The sequence below is a fragment of the Fundulus heteroclitus genome, chromosome 21 (genome assembly GCF_011125445.2).
Source record: "Fundulus heteroclitus isolate FHET01 chromosome 21, MU-UCD_Fhet_4.1, whole genome shotgun sequence".
Lineage (NCBI taxonomy): Eukaryota > Metazoa > Chordata > Actinopteri > Cyprinodontiformes > Fundulidae > Fundulus > Fundulus heteroclitus.
The window spans coordinates 17,704,155-17,728,788 of NC_046381.1; positions in this window are offsets into that span (position 1 = coordinate 17,704,155).

A 24,634-nucleotide genomic window follows, 5' to 3' on the forward strand; every position below is an offset into this window, starting at 1 on the left:
CACCTAACAATGTATTTATTTATTTATTGATTGATTGATATTTTGTGTCCTGTCCAGGAAACTCCTGCAGACAGTGTGGTGGGACTGATTACCTTGCAATATTAATAAAAGATTTGATTTAAAACAGTGAAAAAATAGGATTTTGCCCTTTTTTGCACCGTTGATTTTATAAAATTAACTACTCGATAGTCCAGATCAGGTTCAGGCATCAAAATGGAGAGGCTACAACTATAAAGAGACAAAGATGGCAAGAACAATCATGATTTGTGCCTTCCTGCTGTCTGCTCCCCACCCCACCCCTCTGCTCTGCTCTAGTCAAGCTCATGTCTCTTACCTGTGTTCTGTTCAATAAAATCTCTCAACAGAGTGCAGGACAGCGGCAGATTATCAAAAGCTTTTTACCAGTAAAAGTCCTTCCTGCCTGAATAACACGTCACAACCTTGATCACTTTTCCTTGATTTTCCTGCCTTGCCATTCAAGGGAATGGCAGTGTCCCCACCTCTGTTCATAAGACAAGGGTCTTACTTGTTACCTTGTTACCTGTTTTCACAGGTCTGCTTAAAAAGTGGATCAGACAACTGCAGCCGATCAAGAAGGCTGCTGCCTTCTTGGTCGGCTGCAGTTCAACAATATTATTGTTGAACTGAAAACGAGGTTAAAAGTTTAAACCTTTACATTTTGGCATGCAGCTAAGGAGGCTCTCAAGAGCTGAGTGTGGAGTTGGAAGAAAGAGCCACGACAAGCCTCGTAGAAAGCTGGGAGTTATGGATTGGTATACCAGGAAGTGAGGGATCTATTTATGGGAGCATCCGGATTAAGCAGTAGGAAATGCAGCAGCAATATCTAGGGACAGTGCTAAATAGTGAGATTGTTCCCAGGACAGGGATAGTGCAGAAAAAAGTCAGGGGAAAAGTTGGATGTGCCTAATGAGAGCAGCAGTGGATTCAGCACACAGTGAGTGCAAAGGCAGCAAAACAAGCGAATGAAACAAATGAAAAGTTAATGGCTGCCATCGGCACTGCCACATCTTGATACACCTTTAAACATTGTGTTATTATTGTGATATGTATGAAACGTTAGTATACTATACCTCTTTGCTCACATAATACAGTACTATTCAACATCTCTATTTTTACACTCATGAGGGTATCTTCATAAGCAAAAAAGTTCATTGTTTTATGTGTACATTAGCCCCATGATTTAGTCATATTTACCTTTCTAGTGATTTAAGAGTCACAATCTAGATCTCAATCTATAATTCTCCAAACTCCTTGAAGGTCCTTTAAAGCTTTGGGTTGGAAATTTGCTTCTGTTTTATATTTTTCAATCCGATTTTGTACTTTAGGTGAATAAAAATTGGTTTGTTTAGTAATTAAGCATTTGACCTACAAATTGAGCATACACATGGCTATAAATATGGATCAACCAATAGAGCTGATGCATCTGTCTTGTTCTATTTTAGGTCGTTTAATCTTTATTGTTTCCTTACAGATTCCATTTATCTCCTTCTGTTGTCATAATTTAAGGAAGACATCGAACAATATTATGATATAAGTCAAAATATGAGCTTCAAGACCTTGTTGAATATGTTTAAAACATGACAAATTTGCTGTTGCAACAGACTGAAACTTAATGCTTTAAAATGCAAAAAAAAATGGCTGCATGCTCAACAACCTCTTTCCAACAACCAGCAACCTCTCTTGCTCCAGAAATAGTACTTTTTTTTTTTGGCATGCAATAAAATGCGGGTTTTTTTTCTCTTTTTCTCGGCGACAAGTACGGCGTGACGCCGTAGATAAGGACAACCTTTCATGAGCAATGGAAAACAATAGACAACTTGTCAGAGAAGTGGCATGGCTGCTTGCTCAAGTGCTAGGTAGCTGACTGAGCTCATGATGATGTTTTGCTTGCTGCTGAAGAAAACAAATTTATTATGCGTTCACACTGAACGCAAATTCGGCCACAATGTCGCCACTTTTGCGTGCTATCGCTCGGCTGACATATCGCTGGCAATTTGCATGGAAGGCGACAGCAACTGCACAGCTGTGCGACGAGCCAGAAAAACAGTACTACAGTGGTGCTGTCTAGTGACCTTTTCACTAACCTGCCACTCCAGCCTCCCCACTCACTCTTTTGCAGGCATGCTCCTTTCTGGACTTGTCTCGGTAGTAATAATTGGCTGAGTCATACAATTCAGGCCAAACGCAAGCCGCCACTATCAGCTTTTGTTCCACATTGAATGAAAACAGCTTCATCTCAGCCACAGTCCTTCACCCCACGTCACTGCTACGTCCAGTTCCTGATTGGTGTTCGTGACGCGACAATACACAAAAATTCTGATATTTAAACTCCAGCCACTGTCGCTTCGCATCCATTGCAGGGGTCGTGTCGCTACGGCTTCACTTTTATCACCAAAATTGTGTCCTTTGCGTCACTAGAATTGCCTCTGTGGCCTCGCTTCGCGTCACTTCGCGTCACTTTGCGTCACGTCGCTCCCATGTGGCACCTGTGCATAGGAATATCATGTAAATCTGTCGCTCGGGATGCAACAATCACATTTGTTGTGAACGCACCTTTGGTATTATAATATCACATAAGATATATAAAAATGTTAGAGAAACATGGACTTAATTAAAGGAATGCTTAATACCTGCATATTGTTACTTTCAAAAGGTACTTTTAAACTGAGAAACAAACTTATTGGAATGGATATGCTGATTCACTGAATATGACACTAAATAAATAAATTACTTGTTATATGTATAAAAACATTTTTCCACTAAGTAACCTATAGATGCAGCACTGTTCTTCCCCTGACAGTTGCTTTTGTTAAGCATAAAACCTTCTTAAGTCTGTGCTTAGAGGATTAAAACACAACCACAACAAAAGTTCTTATGGACTGGAATAAAAACACTCTTTCCAGAATCTGGACAGCTATTGTTTGAGACTCCTTAAGAAAACAACCAGACAACAGCATCAAACAGATGAAATGGCTGTAGCTTGAGGCAATTAAGGACTTGATATTCCTGCTTGTGTCTACATATGTGAGACACATTTTACTTGCGGTCCACCCCTATTCATAATATTTTTATCTCAGCTGAACGACCAACCTGCACTTGAAGATTTTCAATACAGCCTTGTGATTCTGGCTGGTTGATTATCTCTCACTCACTGTCCCTCCTAGTAAGTGTGAGCAGTTGCACCTGCATCTCTCCAGTTTCAACGCATTTAGCCTCATTCCATTCACCTGCTTATCTGCCATTTTATACAGGACTTCCACATTCAGCTAGGATTGGATTTTTGAAAGCCACTGACTGAGTAGATGTCCAGTGTTTCGCCTGTCTTGCTTTTCATAATCAAGGTTCTGTGTTATGGATTTCCTTTTCTCGCCTTAAGACATCTGGCTCTCTGATTTCTGGATATCGATCTTCTGCTGTGTTTTCGGACCAAGCCCTTTTTCTAGACCTTTCTGCCCTCATCTGCCTTTTTGTTTATGACCTTTGCCTTGATCACCGATTCCCTTCAAGCCTCCCCTGTCAGCCCTTTCTGCCTGTTTTGCTCTCAACCTTACCAGACTCCAGGGGAGGTTTTGCCAGCCTATTCCAGGGTTTACTTTGTTTAGAATTTATATAAACATTTTAAAACACAACACCATGTCATACTCAAATGTTGGGGTTTCTTTCAGTCTGAACATAACACAGGAGGGAAATAAATGAAAAGGAACTTATACTAGACAATTTCTGGTCACACCAACCACTCAAACTTGAGATTCCTCTGTGTGACTGAAACTATTATGGTCCTCTCAGGCCTAAAAGAAATCTAGGCTATGTAGGGGTGGTCTCTGGGAACCCTAACAAACCCTAGTCAAGAGGTTACATGACAACATTTATGTCACGCAGGTTTGCAAGCCAGTGGTCGGTAGGGTGGACCATTTAAAACCTTAGGTGTGGAATGTAATGTGACCATTTCTGAAAAGCGATATTCACACATGCATTATGGTAGGTATCCTCTGGTTCAACACTTCAAAACAGAGGGAGCTTTAAAAACTAAGTGAAAGAGGAGAGAGTTGGGTGAGAAGAGAAATGCTGCACAGTGATGGCAACAACAGGCAAAGACGATTGTGAGAAAAAAAAAAGAGGGAGCCCCTCTTCAATTTGAAGATCCACTCCTGTCTCTGTAGTTTTTCTTTTGCCTTTTGATGTGGCCTTCACCCCAGTGTGTCAGCCCTGAAGGCCTGCAGCATATAAGGGAGGAGGTGAGCTTGTTCTTCCCCACCCTGCTTCAGCCTCTCTTGAGAGCACATGACAGAGAGTAGAGAGCAAAGCAGCAAGGCTTCCTCACTCCAATTCCCCAGGCTTTCAGGGCCCACCAGACATGCTCACTACTTCTCCAAAATGTGTACAAGAAGCAGGGAGACAGGCAAAATGTTTACTAATCTTCACAGCTGAATTGTAAAGGTAGTTGGAGGTGGGAGTCAAGAGGGGTATCAGCCTTGACAGCAAATTAGTGCCCTGTCGTGACACATGCAGCGGTGTAACTCGACAGGTCCCCTGTTTTTCCATTTTTGTTATCATTCATGCTTGAATTATTCAGTGGCAACTATTAGCATAACATCAGCCATTTTATATTTAGCTCCCCTTATGTTGGCTGCATCAACATTTCACTCCAAATATTCCGCTAATATCCCCGACATGTGGAAAAAGGGGGCAGTGGCTCAGAACAGAATGCAATTAGTCACCAAGAAGAAAAGGAAGAGTTGACTTGCTTTTCTTAGACTTTTGATCTTGAAATCATCAGCTTAACACCTTTCCAGCTCCAAAAGAGGAAAAACAGTCCATAATCTTGATTTTCATGGTCAATCGGCTGGATTCATATGGCATTTGGCAAAATGAAACTGCCACACATTTCTGGATGAGCGGTAGCTTTCACCCTGTCCCATTTGTCATTATTAGCCGTAATGTGAAAGATCCCTCATCACATCTTGGAGGTTTAATTTGTTACCTTGCAATGGGAGGCCTGAGCAGAATACAATGATGAAAGCTTTCTGTACCAGTCTCCCTTACTGCGTTTCAAATTAAAACCTTTGCGCAGCAGTTAAAATTGATCTGAATCAGTCTGCACTGGCATTCAGAAATTAGATCTGATTGAATAGAATTTAATTTCTCACCCTGACATGTTGAGGTAGAGGCCTCGCAGGGTCAGAAGAAACTCAGTTTGCATATCTGACTGCAACTGTCTGTATATACTCCCAATAGCCCTCTCTCCAGCATGTGATTCCATATATATGTTGCCTGTCTTGATCTGTTCCTGTCACATCAAACCTTTTATACAAATTAAAAGAGCATTTGTATGTAAGGTACACCTTTAAGTTTATAAAAAAAATTTTATTGTGGATTATTGATAATCATCCTAACTGAACAATCTATGCTTAAAATGAAAGACAAAAGGAGGAAACCCTTCAAAACTTTGTCAATCCCCTTTTTAAAATACAATCAAGCTGAATACAAAAGGAAATCACACCAATAATGACATACATTGTGATGCTCAGAAAGGAGGACCCAGAAGACAACGAGACAGGTCAGTGGCGTTCGAAACTGATTTATTCAATGAGCGGGAGGGAGCGGCTCTGGAGGTTCGGCAGGCAACGTCAGACCCGGAATTCCTGGTTGTGAGGACAACAGGTTAGAGAATTCGGGGCAAACTGAGAGTCCAAACGTGCCGAGGTAACGAGGGGCACTAACCTTGCAAGGCTTAGGGTCGGATATGCGCCGTCAGCAGAGCCGAGGAGGGAAACGGCCGGCTGTAGTGACGTGGTCTTGGGGCTTTCAGGGGCATGATCCGGGAAACGGTCCGTGGTCAGAATCCAGAGAGCAATTCTTGGGGGTTATCCTTAGGAGAGGTCGGGGTCCGGTCCAAATCTGTGCAGCGGTAAGGGCTCAGGCGTTACAGGGTTAGTCTGGTGCAGTACTCACAAGAGGAGCAGGGTCCGGTTCACAGGTAGTCCATCCAATAGATCAGTCCAAAAAGGGTCAGGCGGGGCTCGGAGTCGGGAGACGGATCGGGTCGATTTCTCAGGAAGACAGGCAGAGGCAGATAGAAATAGGGACAGGCAGGCTCAGGAACAGATAACAGACAGGTCGGATACAGGCAAATTAGTCAGGTTAATGCTGGAATACTCTTACCTTTAAGGCTCAAGATACTCTGGCACTGAGTCTTCCATTAAATCCAATTACATTTTATTTATATAGTGCCAATTCCCAACACATGTCATCTAAAGAACTTTACAAAGTCAATTTAATGAACTTATAAAGACACATTGGTTAAAACGTTTTTTTTTTATGAAATTCATCAAATTGCATAAAGTCATTTGACTTTCAGCATTCATTCCTCCTGACAGACTGTCCACCGTGTAGCCACGGTTCAATAAACTTTCCACTCTCAAATATTTAGGTCCCCAGCTCTTGTCTGAGTTTCAGTCCTGCTTCAAACATCCCAAATCTGACAGCATGATCTGACCATTCTCGGGACTGAGCAGATAGGTCCTCCCAGAAGGTGGAAAATGCTTTTCTATGCTAGGTATTGTTTCAATGAACAAACTGAAATCCCCCTTCTCCACTGCTGCTGGAGCAAATGAGGGATGCCTTTTGGGGAAGTAGACGGCCGATCGTGCCACCGGGGTATGGTTTCTGGTGGAACCTCTCTGTTCTATCGCCCCATGTAACACATGTTAACTCTTTTTCGACTCGTCGGAGAGTGCCGGCTCCACAATTCAGCACCTCTGCCTGACACAATTCCAGGTTCTGCGACTCTGCTTGATGCCCCTGCTCCAGCTACCACTTTCCATTCTGGTATCACGGTTCCCGAGGTCTGGACAGACATTCCCTGCTTGTCTAATCCTGTTTAAGCCCCGTGCTATGGACGGCGGGGGACTTCCGCAGCAGAGCATGGGACGCCTATGTCATCAGCCAGAGGAGTTTTCCACAGTCACTGCTTCAAACTACTACCCTGAACCATCTAAGGACGCCAAAGCCTAATATGTGCCTTCTACCACATCATTCTCAGCTTTGCCAACATTGTCATCCTTTTGTCAGTCATCCTCCTGCTAATTCACACTTCTGGCTCAGTCATCATCTCTTTCTTCCTCATTCTCCCAATTTACAGCTCTTGAACCTTTAACTTCATCTCCCTCTTCAGTCCTGGTTCAGTCATCACCATAATCTTCATCTAAAACATCTACACCGTCGCAACAGTCACTTTGCACCATCCCGCATCATGTCCAAGTTCCTATGTGGGTCAGTATGGGAGTCCAGATGGATGCCCCCCGCTCCTGAGTTCCACAAACCACTCCACTCCACTCCACACGTTCAGGTTCCCTAGTTTGTCAGTGAGGAGGTTTAGACGGTTTCCTCTCTCAGCCCATTTTCTGAGTTTATCAATGAAGGAGTCCTAGACAGCTCAAGGTCCAGAGTGTTAGTTCAGCAAAGCTTCGCCATGGGGTCCAGTGGCCTTGGCCGCCTCCTCTCAGAGCTCCATTGTGGATCTCAGTGGCCTGGATGCTGTCTCTTTAGGCTCCTGAGTTCCAGCCTGCAGGACTGCAGCCTACCGACCTCCTGTGCCAGCCTGCAGGTCTCCATCCAGCGAGAACCAGGTCTGGATTCCAGTCTTTCAGCTCCTGAGATCATGCTGTGGGTCCTTCTGGGGTTCCTGTTGGAGGTCATCAGAGGTCCTGTCTCAACCCAATGTCATCAGTGATTCATTCTCATCTGAGGTTATCAATGATCCAATCTTGTCCAAGGTTGGGTGACCCAGTCTAGTCCGAGATCTTCAGATTGCTTGCCTCACCCAAGATTGTCAGTGGTCGTGCCTCGCCCATAAACGTCAGTGGTCCTGCCTCCATCTCTGAGGATTCAGTGGATGCCTCGGGTGTTCTTCCTGTCTCTGAGGGTTTGGTGGATGACTTTCAGAACTCCTAGATAATGGTATCCCAGTGGACCTGCTTCATGCCTGGCCTCCAGAGCTCTGTTGTGGGTTCCAGCGGTTTGGCTGCCACCATCCTCCAGAGATTGTCCGTGGGTTCCACCGGACCTGCCACTGACAGTCTGAGCTCTGCCATGGGTTCTAGCTACTTGCCTGGCTTCCAGAGCTCTGCCCTGGATTCTAGCGTGGGTTCAGTTTGTTCTCTCCCTTATTTAATGTGCCAGTCTCCTCCCTCCCATTGTCAGATGGTATGATATGCTACACCTGTCGTTTCAGCTCCTTGCTCTGTGCCTGGTCCTTGTCCTCATATGCATTGTCTGTAAGTTTGTGACATCTGGATTCAATAAACCTGCTCTCAAATGTGCATAATAGTTTATAATTCTATGGTCAAAATCTTACCAAAACAATTTTTTTTTACCCAACTCTTGGATTTTTCCCATTTCCCATTTTTAACATTGTATTTGCCATAAAGTATTTGTGATATGTACAAAAAAACAGCAGAGACATTTTTACAAGATGCAAAAGTTTGTCACAATTCACTGTGAAATACAATGGTATATGTTTTTACTCAGGGCTAGGAAGGCAGCAGCACAACACTCCTGCACACAGTTGTGATGCTGACTACAAAAAGATGTGTAATACTCCTGTACTCTGAGCCAGTAGCTTGTTTCCACAGGGCAATGGCCCATCTCTTCCTTAAGTTGACACATTAACTAAAAGTTGTATCTGTCACTCCAGAGCTGGATCTAATTTGTTGCACAGAAAACTATATTTTTTCAGATACCCTGAATTTCTGCAACCACTTGGAGGCTCGTCTAAATGACTAGACTTATGGTACAGCAATAAATGTGCAGCAGGGCAGTCATCTGTAAAAAAAACCCATACATATCACAGTAACTAGTATCTTTAACTACTAAATTAAATTAAATTAAATTACTTAAATTGTACACTGGGCTTATTGTGTAAATGACTACCATAGCAACTCTATTGTTGCATGTTATTTGTGTCACTTACTAATGAGGTTACTTTTTGAACTCTGGGGTTTCCTTGCTATGAGGACTCCACCCATATATAGTAGTGCGCAATTGCATGGAAAACAATCCACCTCGTAGAGTTGAGTAGAGCTGATTCATGTTGAGTCAAGTAGTTACTTATGAAAAGGTTTATATTCTCTAGCAAACCTCTTAAGTCAGAACATCTTGCTTTCTACTGAGTCTTTTTCGTTTCATTGGGGGAGATTTAAATATGATTGGTTGCACTGAATTTTATTCAGGAACATCTGAGTATAGGGGGCTAATTAAGCCACATTTGTCAGGGGTTAAATTGTAAAAAAAAAAAAAAAAAAAAAAAAAAAACTCTAAAACTATGGTATGTGTTATTTTCCTTCCAGTTCAAAAATTATGTTGCATATTGTGTTGTATATTTTACATATAATCCTTATGACATATATTGACATCCTTGGTTGTAATGCAATAATATTTAAACAAGTTAAAGGTATTTGAATAACTTTGCAGGGCATACAGGCAAAATAAGATCAGAAAAAGGCTAAATGGATAAAGATGCATTTTGATGCTTTGGAGACATTTTAACAGCCAATTGGCTTTCAAACATGACCACCAGTACCCTTAATCCATCATCAAAAGCCTTCCAGTTTCAACAGGCAATACCCCATCACAATATATGTTTTCTTTAAAATGATTGTGTTTTAAACAGCTGTGTTATCATCAAAGTGCAGAAGCTCTGAAGGCTCACTGACGCTTTGCATGATTTAACAAGAAGGGTGGCAGGGTCGTTCTGGTCCATTACAGACAGTGCTTGATGTGTCCGAATGGTTTATTTTTGGGAGAGCAATGTAAGTACTGACTTGCTGTATTTCAAATTTCTAATGATGGATAAAATGAAATCTACTGTGTGGATGTGAGAAGCTAAATATGTTATCTAATGAAACTATTAAAAAATGAAAGTTAATAACAACAGACCTTTCCTCTTTTGAGCGAGAATCTAAAATTACTTGTTGCACATTTGGACATAGCTTGCACCCACAAATCTAATGCTCATCTCAAGAAATATGTCAGTAAGCATTTTCTCCCCAGAACAAAACTATCTTTTTCCTTACGCTGTTTTCCTCCACATTCAGGATGTGATTTGCAGCGAACTTGATGCACAGATCGGATATGCTTTTCCCCGCTTTCCTTTCTACCTGCATTAGCATAAAAAGAAGCCTACTATTCATTTTTTTTGCGCTCACACATGGAAAGTTGCCCCAAAGAGAAGGAAAAAGAACACTGCCTTAAAGTTTTTATAACACCTGTATCACACTGTTACCGGATCATTTTCTTGCTGTCTGACGCTGCTTTTGGATGCAGCACAGATATTTGTGGATTGTAAAATACACAGAGCATGCAGCTTAAATGCCTGCAGTCACGTCTCGAGCGGAGTCTGATGATACGGAGATTGAGGAGATGCGTGTCACTGTTCCTCACACTGTGACACATGTCTTGTTGGGTTGCCGAACCTCCTCACTGTCTCGCCCTCCTCTCTCTGTATTTCACAGTGTGGGGAGAAAGAACATGCTCTCTTTTCTATGCGCTCCACAGCCTCCTTGTTCTCTCCCCTCACTGTAACTCTGCAGTATTTCAGCATACCAATAACAGGGACTGTGGGGGATCCTCTCCTCCTCACTGTGCTGCCAGCCAGCCAGGTGTGACTGCATATCAGGGAACAGCTTCACTATGACCACAATTACACTCTCCTTCCGACTTTACTGCACCAGCCCACCCTATTAATATGTGACCCAGAGAAACTGTGGCGCATACATGTGTAATTGTTGCACCGTAGTTAGCATCACAGCTCCTGTTAAGTCCTTTCCTGTAAAGTTAACAGAAATAGTGTGTGGGTGTGAAGGTGAAGACAGGTTTAATGGACAGAAAAAAACAGGTTTAAATTAGCATACTGGTGTCATTTACACTTATGGCACAGTTACAGCCTGCACCTGGTTTATGAAATCATGAAGCATGTGATTCCATTTTTGAGCATCTTACGTATTGTATATTAAGTTTGCTCTGTTAGGTTTAGCTATCAATCACCTGCTAGCATTCAAAACAAGACAATTTTGAAACAGTATGTTTTTAAGGGATTATCTCCAGGCAGAGACTGAGACTCTTCCAAGTGGGCGTCATGTGGCTGACGGCAAGCAAAGTGCAAGAAAATATGTGCACTGAAGTCATTTTACTTCTCTCACAGGAACATAAGCAATGTAGCATCCAATAGGAAATACATTTTTTTACTTCATGTTAAGTGGGTTTATTTATCGTGTTGCATATGGATGTTGCAACATGCATAGCTGTTTTTTGTTCTTTCAGTATGAGAAAAAGGATCAGGGGTAAACGGTCGCCTCTATATTTAGGGCAAGTCCTGACACCTCCAGCGATGAGGTGGCTTGGTAGCCAAAGATGACTGAGGGGCAGATTCTGACCAGGCTTCAAATGACTGTTGTACAATAGAGGTCCTGGTGTGCAAACTCAAGAATTACATCTCTTGTGAAAGTGAGAAAAACAAAGCAAAGGGAAAAAAAACAGTCAAAAACAGTCATAACAACAACAGCACACCTTTCCAAAGTTTTCACAAAGAAGAATAAACTGAACAGCTGAGGCTGTTTTGTTCTGCTAATAGTTATGCTTTTATTTTGATTTTAAATAAAATTTGTAATACAAGCATAACCCAATAGGTAATTGGCATAGAGAGCCTGAATGCATCATACTTGTATGATTAGATATTTATTGCAGTCATTGGAGTTACTTGCTATATAAATATTATGTGCAATAACATTGCGATGATGCTAAATTTGAAATCAAAGATGTTTTAGGAAATTTGCGACAGGTCTTTGTGTTAATTTTTTTCAGTACTGTTTTTTGCCTCGAAGCTCTCCCACAGTTGCTATTTTTGTCCAGTGTCTGTCTTATTGTCCAATGAGGGCTACAGTGATTTAGACGTTATTCTGAGATCATCGGTGCACTCTTGGAGAGATCTTGGTAAGCTAGCCACTCCAGTGAAGAGTAAGTTATCATATTGATTGAATTGTGTGCAGTTTGGTGTGTGTGTCTTTCCTCTTCCTCTTCTTCCAGGACGTACAGGCTTCACAGCTGCAGTTCATCGGAAGGAGCTTAAAGAGGAGCTGCTGCTCTGAGGCATATGCCAGATTGTTTTGCTCACATGAGTGAAACCAGATCTTACCTTTGATGTCATGTTTCAGTCCTCATGTTGTCCATTTCCTTGTTTATTGCATCTGTTCGGAGGAAATCAACCCAGATCCTTCTTCTTTCCTCTCCATCTGTCCTTTGGCAGGCCTCCTGGTAACAGCTATCTGAATTTCTATTACCTGCTCCTGAGTCTCAAATACCCAAAACATTATAGAACAATCTGGCCAGCAAGCCTCTGTGATGCAATTACAGACCACTCTTTCAGAAAAATGAATTATTCTGGGCCAACCTAGCGCCATCCTGCAATCTTGGTTCAACAGCAAACTTCTAGCACTTAAGATTTTAACAGACTGAGTTGAACTTTCGGTTTGTGTTATGTCTTCCATTTATATTGCTTCTAAACAGGTTTCTCTGCTGCCTCTGTAAAAGTTGTCAACCAGAGCTGATTCAATGCAGCTCCACAGGAGATAGGTTAACAAGAAGCAAATTCTCACAGTAACTTACAGAGAAGATAATTCTCACACCTGGTCATGTAAATATTTTAGATTTCTGCTGTCCTGTTGGTAAAAAAAAAAAAAAGAAGCATTGCAATAACTGAGTAAGTCAGAGAAAATACTCAGACACTGTAAGAAACTTTGGTTTCTTAATAAACGTGACTGAGTGATCACCATAACAGTCCTTGGATAATATCAATTTCCCATGACAGGTTCTATTTAAATAACATTTTGATACTATAAGCAAGACATAAATCAGGCCTGAACTTGGCAACTGAAATAGTTTTTTACTGTCTCTTAAATACACAATGACTGTTTACCTTATTACTAAGCTGAGCTTCACTCTGACATTGACTACGTGTCCCTTTATGACTTCTGTCAGCTTTGTAAGTATGGTTTTCACATACATTTCATTTTGTGTAGTGTTTGATTAAAAAAGGCAAACTCTTATAGGTCGTTATGTTGTGTGATTTACTAGCACTGCTTTTTCACTTGGATCTGAGCTTACATATTCCTTGTTTTAGCTCCTTGTCTCTTGATTGTTCTAAGTTACTGTGGAGTTAGCGTAATCAGATAGTCCACCAAATCAGTTGTTCTCAGTCTTGGTCCCCACAAGCCCCTTTTCTGCATGTTTTAGGTGCTGGTCTGTTGCAACACATCTGATTTAAATCAATGGGTGATTAACAGGCATCTAAAACCCTTAATTTCATACTAAGGTGATATTGCAATTACTTGAATCGTGTGCAGAATCTGAGATGCATGGACTAGGATTTAGTATCACTGTGCGAAACGGTATGCTACCTTTTGCTTTTGTGGAACCCATCTGATCAACTAAACAGTGCACTGCCAATAAGCATTGTTGGAGGAGTTACTGCAATGTTGCTAATGCACCACCTGACAATATAAAGACAGCTCTTTTGTCTTATTCAGCTCCTCTACCTTTTAATACTTTTGCCACTTCTATATTGACTTATTTTAACTTTGCTTTGTTTTGTTCCTGATTGTGGTGTTTTTACCAGCTTTGCAGCGCCTTTGCTTTTTGATTTGACCTGACATAAATAAACTCCATTAAAAATGAATGGCATTATTTAATATTTTACTTTATTAAAGTCAAGACAGTATTTAAACTAAATGGACAGCTTGGATATATAATAGAATATGAAACCACACCACTGGCAGGAGGTATTTTATTTACAGTAGATGTTTATCCTGGAGTACTTTTGGTTAGCTGATCGCTACAAAGAGCCAAAAATTAATATAGTTTTACTAACTGTTTTTTTTTTTTTTTTTTTTTTTTTTGCAGCTAAGACCTTCAAAAGTGGGCTTGGGGTTGGTCTTCTTCAGTGGTGCCATGTTTTTCCTCAGTGACATCTGCAATTTTTTTTCTTTGAGTTTTCCACTTTCATAAATAATGTTTATTTCATTGATAGTATATTGTTTATCAGTCACCTGTTAAAAGAGAGCAGTTGAAATCCTTAGCATCCCTTTGTGGAGCACTTTTGTATATGACCACTCTTCAAAGTTAGAATTAGTTTGCAGCCTAGAAAAAGCTTCAATGCGTCAAAGTTGAACTGTGATTGACCTATAGATGTCAAGAACGCCTGCCTCTTCAACCAAAGTTCATTTCTGACAAACTGAATCTGCTGTCATTCTCAAGCTGCGAGGGTCACGGGCCAACCGAGCACTACAGGTCATGGCAACTCAATAGGTTAAAAGTGCTGGAAATTTACAGTTTAGCATCAGCAAATGGTTTACTTTCAGTCTTTCAGAGGTGGCCCTGTTTTACAGATCTACATATGTAGGTCAGGAATCAAATGTCATTCTCTCTGTGACAAGTAGCTGGGAATTTAAACAGCCTTTATGAAGTTTTGCAACAGAAATTAACATAAAAGCACCAAATAAGTAAAGAGTCAAAAATTCAAAACATATTCAATGTGATTCTTTAAACCTTTTATTTTGTGCACAGCTTTAATCTGCTGCATAAACTGACTTTGGGTCTCTGTTAATAAAGAACTCCATCTCTCATATTTCAGCATCGTACAACTGAAATATAGGATAATGAATCAGAGATAAATAAGACAACTCTTAACTGACAGTAAAGTAGTTGCAATGCTTATTTTTAGCTGTGGTTAAATTTTGCTGACATACTCTAGATCAGGGGTCTTCAACTCGGGTCCTCAGGATCCACTGTCTTGCATGTTTTAGGTGTTTTCCTGCCTCCAGAAACCTGACCTAAATAAATGGGTGATTAACAGGCCTCTGCATGCCCTTGATGGCTGCTGAGGAGCTCATGCTTCAACTAAAACATGCAGGACAGTGAGCCCTGAGTACCAGGGTTCAAGACCCTTGGTCTAGATCGACTTTGTTACTTTGATGGAAGGAGTCACTGTAAATCATTAGAGCTGTTTTGAGCGTTTGCATACAGGATTAAACATTTCTATTCTTAGGGTTAGGGTGATCTCTTTAAGGATGTAGGACAATGAAGGTGAACACTTGGTTTACTGAGTAAAAAAAATATGCAGGGGTTTTAAAAAATAATTATGAGTTCAAAGATTTGGTTCCATAAGGTAAGGCACCACAGTGTTTCAGCACTTTTAATGTGCGTTCACATCGACGCCACAATGTCACCACTTTTGTTTTTATGTGTGTAGATAGTTCCTTAATTTCTTTAATCTTAATATTGCTTAGTTGTTTTAGTTAAGTTTCACTAGCATAGTAGAGAGGATATTTCGATTAAAATACGTATATGGTTGATTAAGCTTTTTCAAATCCAGCAACTGTCGCTTTGCATCCATTGCATGTTTCATGTTGCTCTGGCTTCACTTTAATCTCCAAAATCACACGTTTTGCGTTGCCTGAGTTGCCTCTGTGGCCTCGCTTAGCATTGCTTTGTTGTCCTTTGTTGCTTCTGTGCATAGGGATATCATGTAAATAAGTTGCTCGGCCTGCCACGTTCGCGTTTAATGTAAATGCACCTTTACAGTCCTCTGTAAGTTTGTTCCAGATAAGTGGAGCATAAAAACTAAATGCTGCATCTCTGTGTTTGGTTCTAGTTCTGGGTATGCAGGAGTAGCTTTGAGCCAGAAGACCTTAGTGGTCTGGAGGGTTGATACACTGATAACAAGTCTGTAATGTATTTTGATGCTAAAAAATTCAGTGATTTATAAACTAACAGAAGTATTTAAAAGTCTATTCTCTGAGATACAGGGAGCCAGTGTAAGGACTTTAGTACTGGAGTGATGTGCTCTACTTTCTTGGTCTTAGTGAGGACGCGGGCAGCAGCGTCCTGGATCAACGGCAGCTGTCTGATACACTTTTTTGGCAGACCTGTGAAGACACCAGTAATCGATTTGACTAAAAATGAACATGGATTAATTTTTCCAGATCCTTCTTAGACATTAGTCCTTTAATCCTGAAAATGTTCTTCAGGTGATAGAACTTTGTAATTGTGTTTAGATGCTTTTTGGAGGTTCAGGTCAGAGTCCATCACTACACCCAGATTTCGGGCCTGATCGGTGATTACTAGATGAAGCAGCTGAAGTTGTGCACTAACTTTTGATCTCAGCTCTATTGGTCCAAAAATAATAACTTCAGTTTTGTTTGTATTCAATTGAAGAAAAGTCTGGCACATCCATGCATTGATTTCTTTTAAGCATTTATTCTGTACTTGAATGGGTTCTTAGTTACCTGGTAACATGGTGATTTAGAGCTGTGTGTCGTCTGCATAGTTATGGTAACTGATGTTGTTTTTTATGATCATAGCTAGAGGGAGCATGTAGATATTGAATAGGATGGGACCCAAAATGGACCCTTGGGGAACGCCACATGTGATTTTTGTCTCTAATGTGAATTTACCTACTGACACAAAAAAGTACAGAACAATACAATACAAAGAAGAGCCTGGCAAGGATCTTCTGCCTTTTTTTAAAGTTTATCACAGTCTGGGCTATATGCTCAACTTCTTTATTACTTTGAGGAATCATTGGGCTGTTAGTAATGAGTTTGAAAGTATACTTCTCTACAAATAATTGTCCTTAAAACTAGGCACCATTGTCAGACATCAGCACCTTTTGGATTCCTTGGTTGGCAAAAATAAACTTCAGATGAACAGTAACATCAGTTAATGCAATGTGACACAACTATGCTATGTCAATTAATCTAGAGTAGCAGTCAACTACAAGTAAATAGTTTCCCTTCAAAAACAAACAGATCTGGTTGTATCTTATCCCAAGTCTATCAGGTTTCTGTCAGCATCAATGGCTCTTTACTGTATGTGTCTCACTCGCGGGCAGTTCAGAACCAAGAAATGTATTTGCTGACTCAGACCCCATCAGGGTGATGAGCATGTTCTCTGCACTTGAGCACCTCTTGATGTCCTTCATGTATTTTTGACAGCAAATCCTTTTGCAGGGCAGAAGGTATCACTAGGTAGGTGTCTTTCAGACTCAAACCATATTGAACTGAACAGCGAATGTGGCTCATTCAGGCCAGTGGTTTCTCAATACAGATTATTGTTTCGCATTAATTAGCTGCCCTTCCATGAGCAGCATCATTACACGAGAACACACCTTTTGCTTTCAATTACTCCATCCATATATGTTACATTCAAGGGTACCCATGACATCGTCCACCTAAATGCTGATGTTTTCCATCAGCAATCTCTCTTCCAGATATATTTGATTTGGCTAATGGACAGCATGACACAGTTTCAGACTCCTTAAAACAGAATTAGCCCTGTCATCTATGCAGTAAATTAAAGTATTCACCTGATTTTCCGGAAAGCATAGAATGAGGACGTTTGCTTGAAGGAATCTTTTTAATCTCCAAATCCCTTTTGTCTACTCATGAAGCTTGAAAATGTCGAATGGCTCCAGTGGTTGAATAATAAATGTTGCGCCAACTGTGTTAGCCATCCAGCTAACTCAATTCGTGCTGTGTTCGTCGATGCTCATTTAGGTATCTTTCCCACTCATCCCAGAGCTCTTTCTGCCTAATTGTGGATTATATTACAGTTTTTCCTTACTTCTAACACCATATTACTTTGAATGACTCATTTGGAACACCTAATCTTTGATAAGGAAAAAACTCTTCAACTTCCATCATGTCTTGCATCTTCTATGGGAGCTCTAATAGTTCACATTCCTTATACAATACTTGAGCCGGAGGGTAATATTGTACGCTAACAACCCAAAATGTTGTTGTCTTTTTGTAAAGCACTTTGGTGCAGTTTTATACCTGTTTTTAAAGTGCTATAAAAATAAATTTGACATTGACATTGACATTGACAAAATCAATATGAATACTAGTGTACTAGCAAGTTCCATTAGTTCTGCACATCTAGACAAAGATATTGTATCAACCTTGTCTTTGGAGAGAACTAAAGATGATGTTGATGTCGTCATTGTAATGCAATGCATGCTTATGTCGAAGGAAAGGATGTGTTACTGTTTTTTTTTAACTATAATTTATGTAGAAACAGAGGTGAATTTGCTCCTAAAAATCAGTAAGGGGAGGTTAAAACGCAAATGACATGAGAGGGGAGGGTCTCCTGCTGGGGTATGAGGAGTAAGCGAGCGAGGGTGTGGTGGTGGAGTAGGGTGTCTGACACAACCCCCACGGTCATAACAGCAAGGTCTCCATACGGGAGCAGCTGCCGTGCCCTCTTCTTCCTCCCAAGAAAATATGGCTGGAATATTAATCAGGGGGCTTATTCTGCTCATTACGTTTTTTTGTGACATGCTGAAGGTCCGATGAGGCCTGTTTTGTTTACCTGTTTGCAATCATCATTGCCTCTCCAAGTGCATGGGTTATACTGCCTGCTTTTCTCTTTAGAATAAGAATCATTTGGCGGATTAGAAAATGAGCAGCGAACAGATTAGCTTGTTATCCGGGGGAGTATTTAATGCTTTTTTTTTCCACAGTGTGCTCCTCTCTGTAGAATTTCTTTAAAAAGAACACATTGAAATGCTCCTCCCTGCTTGACTTTGATGCTGTCTGTTTTAGCTTCTACCTTTGGCATCATCGCACGTTGTCAGCTCATTGTCTAGCACTACGCCGGTTTGATTGGTGCGATGCACTCAGACAAGAGTTGGGGCTAATTTGAAGTAAACTGTGCACAAGCGGCTGAGTCGTTGTTTTGCGACCCTGTTTGTGTTGGATGAGCACACCGTGTCTCTCTCGGGAGCAGCCTACAGGCATCCCACAGATCTGACACACAGCTCTGCATGCTCACAGAGAAAAAGGAAAGGAAGGAAAGAAAAAAATAATAAAGTTCCCGGAGAATCTTGGCTGAATATATTACAGAGAAATAAAAACTTTCTTTATGAAGTTTTTATTCCAGTTTTTTTTTATCTTCAAAAGGTGGCGTCCAGGTAAGTAGCTGTTGAAACACACGATATAAACAGAGGAAAAAAGGGGGAAACATTAGTTTAAATGATTTTCACGCCATGTTTTGAGTAAAATCTTTAATCAACTATTAATTCTTTGGTAAAAGTTCCTTATTACTTGTGTGTTGGCATATTTATTCAGGACCTTTGTGGATATAGGCATAAAGGCCTGCGGGGATTTTCGGGCTACCCCCCATGTCCCATTGAACCACCTCAACACTCAGCGGGAATTCTCAGATGACAGAAGGAGCCGAAATGTCAGAAGAGCGATAGAGGGAGAGGTGTTGGCAAAAAGATTGGGGAGTGTGTGATTTTGTTTGTGTGTATGGGTGTGTGTGTGTGCAAAACCCTGGGGAACCTGGTGTGGGGTAGTATGTGTGTGGGGGGGCCGAGGAGGTCAGAATCAGTGAGTGCCTTTTTAATCTGATATGAGCTCATCCATGTAGAGGAGCTGGAGAGCCGTGTAGAGGAGCAATAGTGATCTGCACAAATTATACACTGGTGAAAGGAGGAGACAGACGGATGATATATGGATGTGTGTTTGGAATTCAGATTATTTTCAACAGGAGTAGAACAGACTAAACATAAGCATCATGGTTGCTTTGAAGACATGACATCTAAATGTGTAGGCTGCGTTTGTTGTTTAGAGGTATAGTTTATTTTTTTTCAAGCAAGGTTATGTGGTTCTTTTTCACACCAAAAAGTGACCAAAATTTAAAAAAACTGAAAAAATAAAATACAACCTCAAACAAACACATACAAGTATTAAACCTTCGTTTGCTGAGCCGCCGAAATGTAACCCAGTCTTACTATATTTTTGGTGCAAGATTTATTGATGCTAGGTAAATATTTTTTACTCTGATTCAAAGTCAGGGTCATTCTGCATGGAGGTTGTGTATTCACCTTTTGCATTTTTAGGTTCTCTCTAGCTAAAATGATGGTCTATCCCACCTCTCATTTTATGACTACAGGAAACAGGCATCAGGCCCGTTGCAATCCTGCAAGATTAAGTGGGTGCAGAAGATCGATGGATAATTTGACTGAGTTATTCCATTCTTGTTATAAATACTTTATAGGACAATTTGTATTTCTTTAATGCTCTTATTCTGTTTTTAAATTTGGGAATGAGGAGTTTCAGCATTGCTTGCTGCCAAAACCATAATCAGTTTAAAACCACAGAGATGTCACATTAGAAACTCTAATCTACAGTGGGTTATGTGACAAAAAAGTATTAATAAGCCCTTTTTAAAACGCCTAATGGCTATTTATCTGAGAATTCTCTGACTTCTTGACTCTGAACCAAGTTTGTTAAAAATCAAGTTGATATTTGATAATTTAAGGATAAGAGATGAAAAGATAAAGTGGATAAACGAAAGAAGGGATAAAAGATCAAACATATAAAACAATGTAAGAATAACCTTAGTGTTTAGATTTTCTGGTTTGGATCTTAGAAAACACAAAAAAAGAAAAGTGTGGAAACTCAATTTTTTTTCCTCATACTTATCCAGGTGTGGAAAATGCTGAAAACTAATTTTAGATTTTTCTGTTTTCAAGAACCCAGGTAACAGGTGAGGAAGTATGTTAATTCATATGTTATGTCTGGCTCTACACTGCCTACTTCCACTAAAATTTATCATTCTATACCATCACATTATATATATATATATATATATATATATATATATATATATATATATATATATATACATATATATATATATACATATATATATGAACTATACATTTTTGTGTAAATTTGGTGTATGAATTAGAGATTTCCGGCTAAATATTTAAGAGCCTTAAACTCCAGGTATATCAACATTTATTTACTTTATTTATGCGGATTCACTTTTCCACCAACTTATTAATATCTGCTTACGTTAAGTGGGGAAAAATATGCACACTATACACCTCGAAAAAATTTAAACAATCCCTTTAAAAAAAACTTGAATTCAGCATAAGGCTACGATTAGATTTCTCTGCAAAAGGTGGAAAAGGGACTAGATAATAGGAGAAAAAAATCTCAGATTTTATCTGTACATCAGTGAACATACAGTATCTTCTCAAACTCCCTCCTGTGCCAAACAGCAAGGGTCACCCTGCTTTCTTCTCTCCTTCCGCTCCAGCACATCCCCTTGTCATGCACTGTAATTAAAACCACAGGTGGGGACCCATAACACTGCCTGGCTGCTCCCAGCGTGCAACAGGCACCGTCTGGTTCAGAGGAGGGGTTTATTTTTTTATTTTTGTCTCTGAAAACAGTCAGGAGTTAAAACATCAAAGGCTGGGATCTTTGATTGGACCTCAGCAGGGTCTAAGAAGAGCGAATAATATCCACTGTCTTGTGAATCTCTCTGCAACGCAAAGCGTGAAATGGGAATGAAAGCCTGGGCTTGGAAGTCACTGGGTCACTTTTCTGCAATCCCCAAAAGGGACTGTTTTTGCCTTCACCTGAGTCTCTTCTCTGTGTTGAGTTCCCCAAAAATGTCTTCATATAAACCCTTATGAAGGTATTTTCTGTAGACTCCAGCAGTGCTGATCACTCTTGCTTCGGTGCATACTCCGCTAAAACGAACATGCTCACAAACCCCTGAAACATGGCTGAAGTCATGAGAAATCACGTTCTGTCTGGGTCACAGCACATTAGAGAGCTTTAAAGGTGGTACACTTTCATGTTTACAGAAAGCGTCAGCTACCTTTATTAGAACTTGTAGTAAAGATGTGTAAAAACCCTGCACACTTAATATTTCATTGCTGTAGCATGTTATAATACAGAAAATGTAAAAAAAAAAAAAAAAACTCTAGTTGGAATAAATGTTTTCAGGAGGAAGGAAATCTGTGTTAAGAAATTATTGTTTTCACAGTTTTTCTTATGGGTCTTAAAAGTGGTTTAAAAAACACAGTTGAGTTTCCAACAAAGATTTTGAATTTTATTTATTTTCCCTTACTTAATTCAATTGTATCTTTATAGTGGTTATCCTATTTAATGGGCTGGCACTAGCAAAAACAATTCATGTTGTATGTTGTTGTTTTAGCTAAAGGATTAGTTTATTATTAGTTTTGTTGTGACCAAACCATGAGGGTCCTGATGGAGGACAGCCTTGTAAAAGGGAAGTTATTGCCTGACTTTCAGTATTTTCAATAAACCTGCAAATATTTTTTTTGTTTGCTTGTTTAAAAAATTCCAAACATTCTTGTTAACTTATTCAACTCCTTTAGGAAAGTATATATTTAACGTCTGACTTGGAAGAACACATAATGCAGTGGTTGCCTAAAACCTGTTGATTGTGTAAAAAGAGTTGTAAAAATAATAATAAAAAAAACTCATAGAGATAAACTTCCAAAACCATCTTATTTATAGAACTAAACAGACTAGGGTTATGTTGTGTTGTGATAATGTAATGAAAATCATTAAATTGACCTACATATTAATTTCCATGACTCATGTTACTCCTAATATTTAATCATGATGGTCTTTCAAAAGTCTTGGGGAAGTATAATATTTAACTTAATGAAATGCAGAAACTTATTTCAACAAAATAACCTGTTGTAAAATGATATCATAACCCTAACCCTTATAATAAAATAGCACTTAATGTTCTCCAATAAAGTTTCACAATATTGGAGCATACAGAAGGAGGGATCTTTCACCATTGGTTTTGCACAATCTCTCTAGTTTTTCAAGTGCCCTCGGTCCTCAGTTAAGTGTTCTTCTCATCCGGGTACTTCAAAGCTTTCAATGTATGCCTGTGGAAGATGGCTTGTTTTGTGTCAAGTAAATCATCTCTGTGCTGACCTGGATAAATGTTTGGATCTCAATGGCAATCATTATATTTTAATTATTTTAGTAGATTCTAAAATGCATTAATTAAATCTCCTGGTATTTATAGTATGGTTCTGGATGCAGTCCCCTCCAGCACGGTTTGCAGTCCCAGTAGAAGAGAATGTGCGCCATAGGATGACAGATCCCCAAAATACGTAAAAGTGGGCATTAGATGTTCTTCCAAATATTAATTCTTTGTTTCACACCAATCCCACATGGAGTGTTTGCTGGGTAAAAATTCAGTCTAATCTGACCAAAGCACACAATCCCAATAGAGTTTAGTAAACTGCTTACATTTGTGATGGTAGAACAGACACTATTTTCTTTTTGACATTGCCCACAAACAGCAATTGATACAAAGTTATCCTGTCATTTTTGATATAGAAACTTAGTGAACCACATATTACACTTTTTGTTGCAGTCCTCTAAGAATTACCATTGTAATGTATTTATTTGTTTTACGTTCTAGTTCATCCTGGTTATCTGGAATAATGTCAACACAGATATAGGTCCTCAGAGTGGCTAGTATAAAAAAAAGAATGTATCTTTGTGTCATGCTATATTTCTTAGCACTGGTATACCAAATTAATCTAATTACTTAAAAAAGCTACAGATACATGTACTCTAAAGGATGTTGGAGCTATTAATATTTGTGATTTGTTTAAAAAACATATTTTGCTAGCATAAGATTATTTTCTAAAGAAATATAGTTAAAGGATGGATTAAAAAAATTAGGGAACATATAAAAGATGATTTTATGTGATGGCTTAAAGATGTCTACTAATAGATTTCAAAGACACTTTATGAATTTGAAAATGTGTTTTTGTGCCCTTGCATGTTTTTTCAAAAAGAAGTCTGAAAAATAAAATTATGTTAAATATGGATTGCTATATGGGGTTGCGGGGGTTGCTGGTGCCTATCTTCAGCGTTCCCTGGGTGAGAGGTGGGGTGCACCTTGGACAGGTCGCCAGTCTGTAGTAGGGCAACACATAGATAGACAGGACAAACAACCATTCACACACACACTCACACCTAAGGTCAATTTAGAGATGCCAATTAACCTAACAGCCATGTTTTTGGACTGTGGGAGGAAGCCGGAGTACCTGGAGAGAACAAATGCACACACAGGGAGAACATGCAAACTCCATGCAGAAAGGCCCAGGGTTGGATTTGAACCCAGAACCTTTTTGCTGCAGGGCAACAGTGCTACCCACTACACCACTGTGCAGCCCCTGCTATAAAAATATGAGAAAACCCTAATCAGTTTGACCATCCCACTTTCTGTCTAGAACTTTTACATAAAGCAGTATCTGTCTGCATTCAAACTCAAGACAACAGACAAGTCTGAAATCATTTTTACTGTCTCAAAAGTGTTTCTGTACAGGACTGAAAACCTCATTTGATTTCTGCACAAACAGGTCCAGAGGTGTACTCAGGGTGTTGGCAGTTTGCAAGTATCTGCTTCTTCTCACTCTAGTATTTACTATTCAAACACTGCTTGCTTGTGGAATAGCTCCCTTGGTAGAGTAATTGACTTAGTTTAGTCTCTGAGGAACAATAAAGACCCCCAAACAGCATGACTAAATATAAGCTAGCATGAAAATCTCCACCTACTGCTACTGGGTGGCTGATTTACCTCCTCCCTCCTCTGTCAGAGATCGTGTTTGTACTTGCATGTTAGTTTTATTGACAAGGAGGGTTAGACTAACAATTTTTCCATCTTTATTGATCTCTATGTTTGTGTGTGTGTGTGT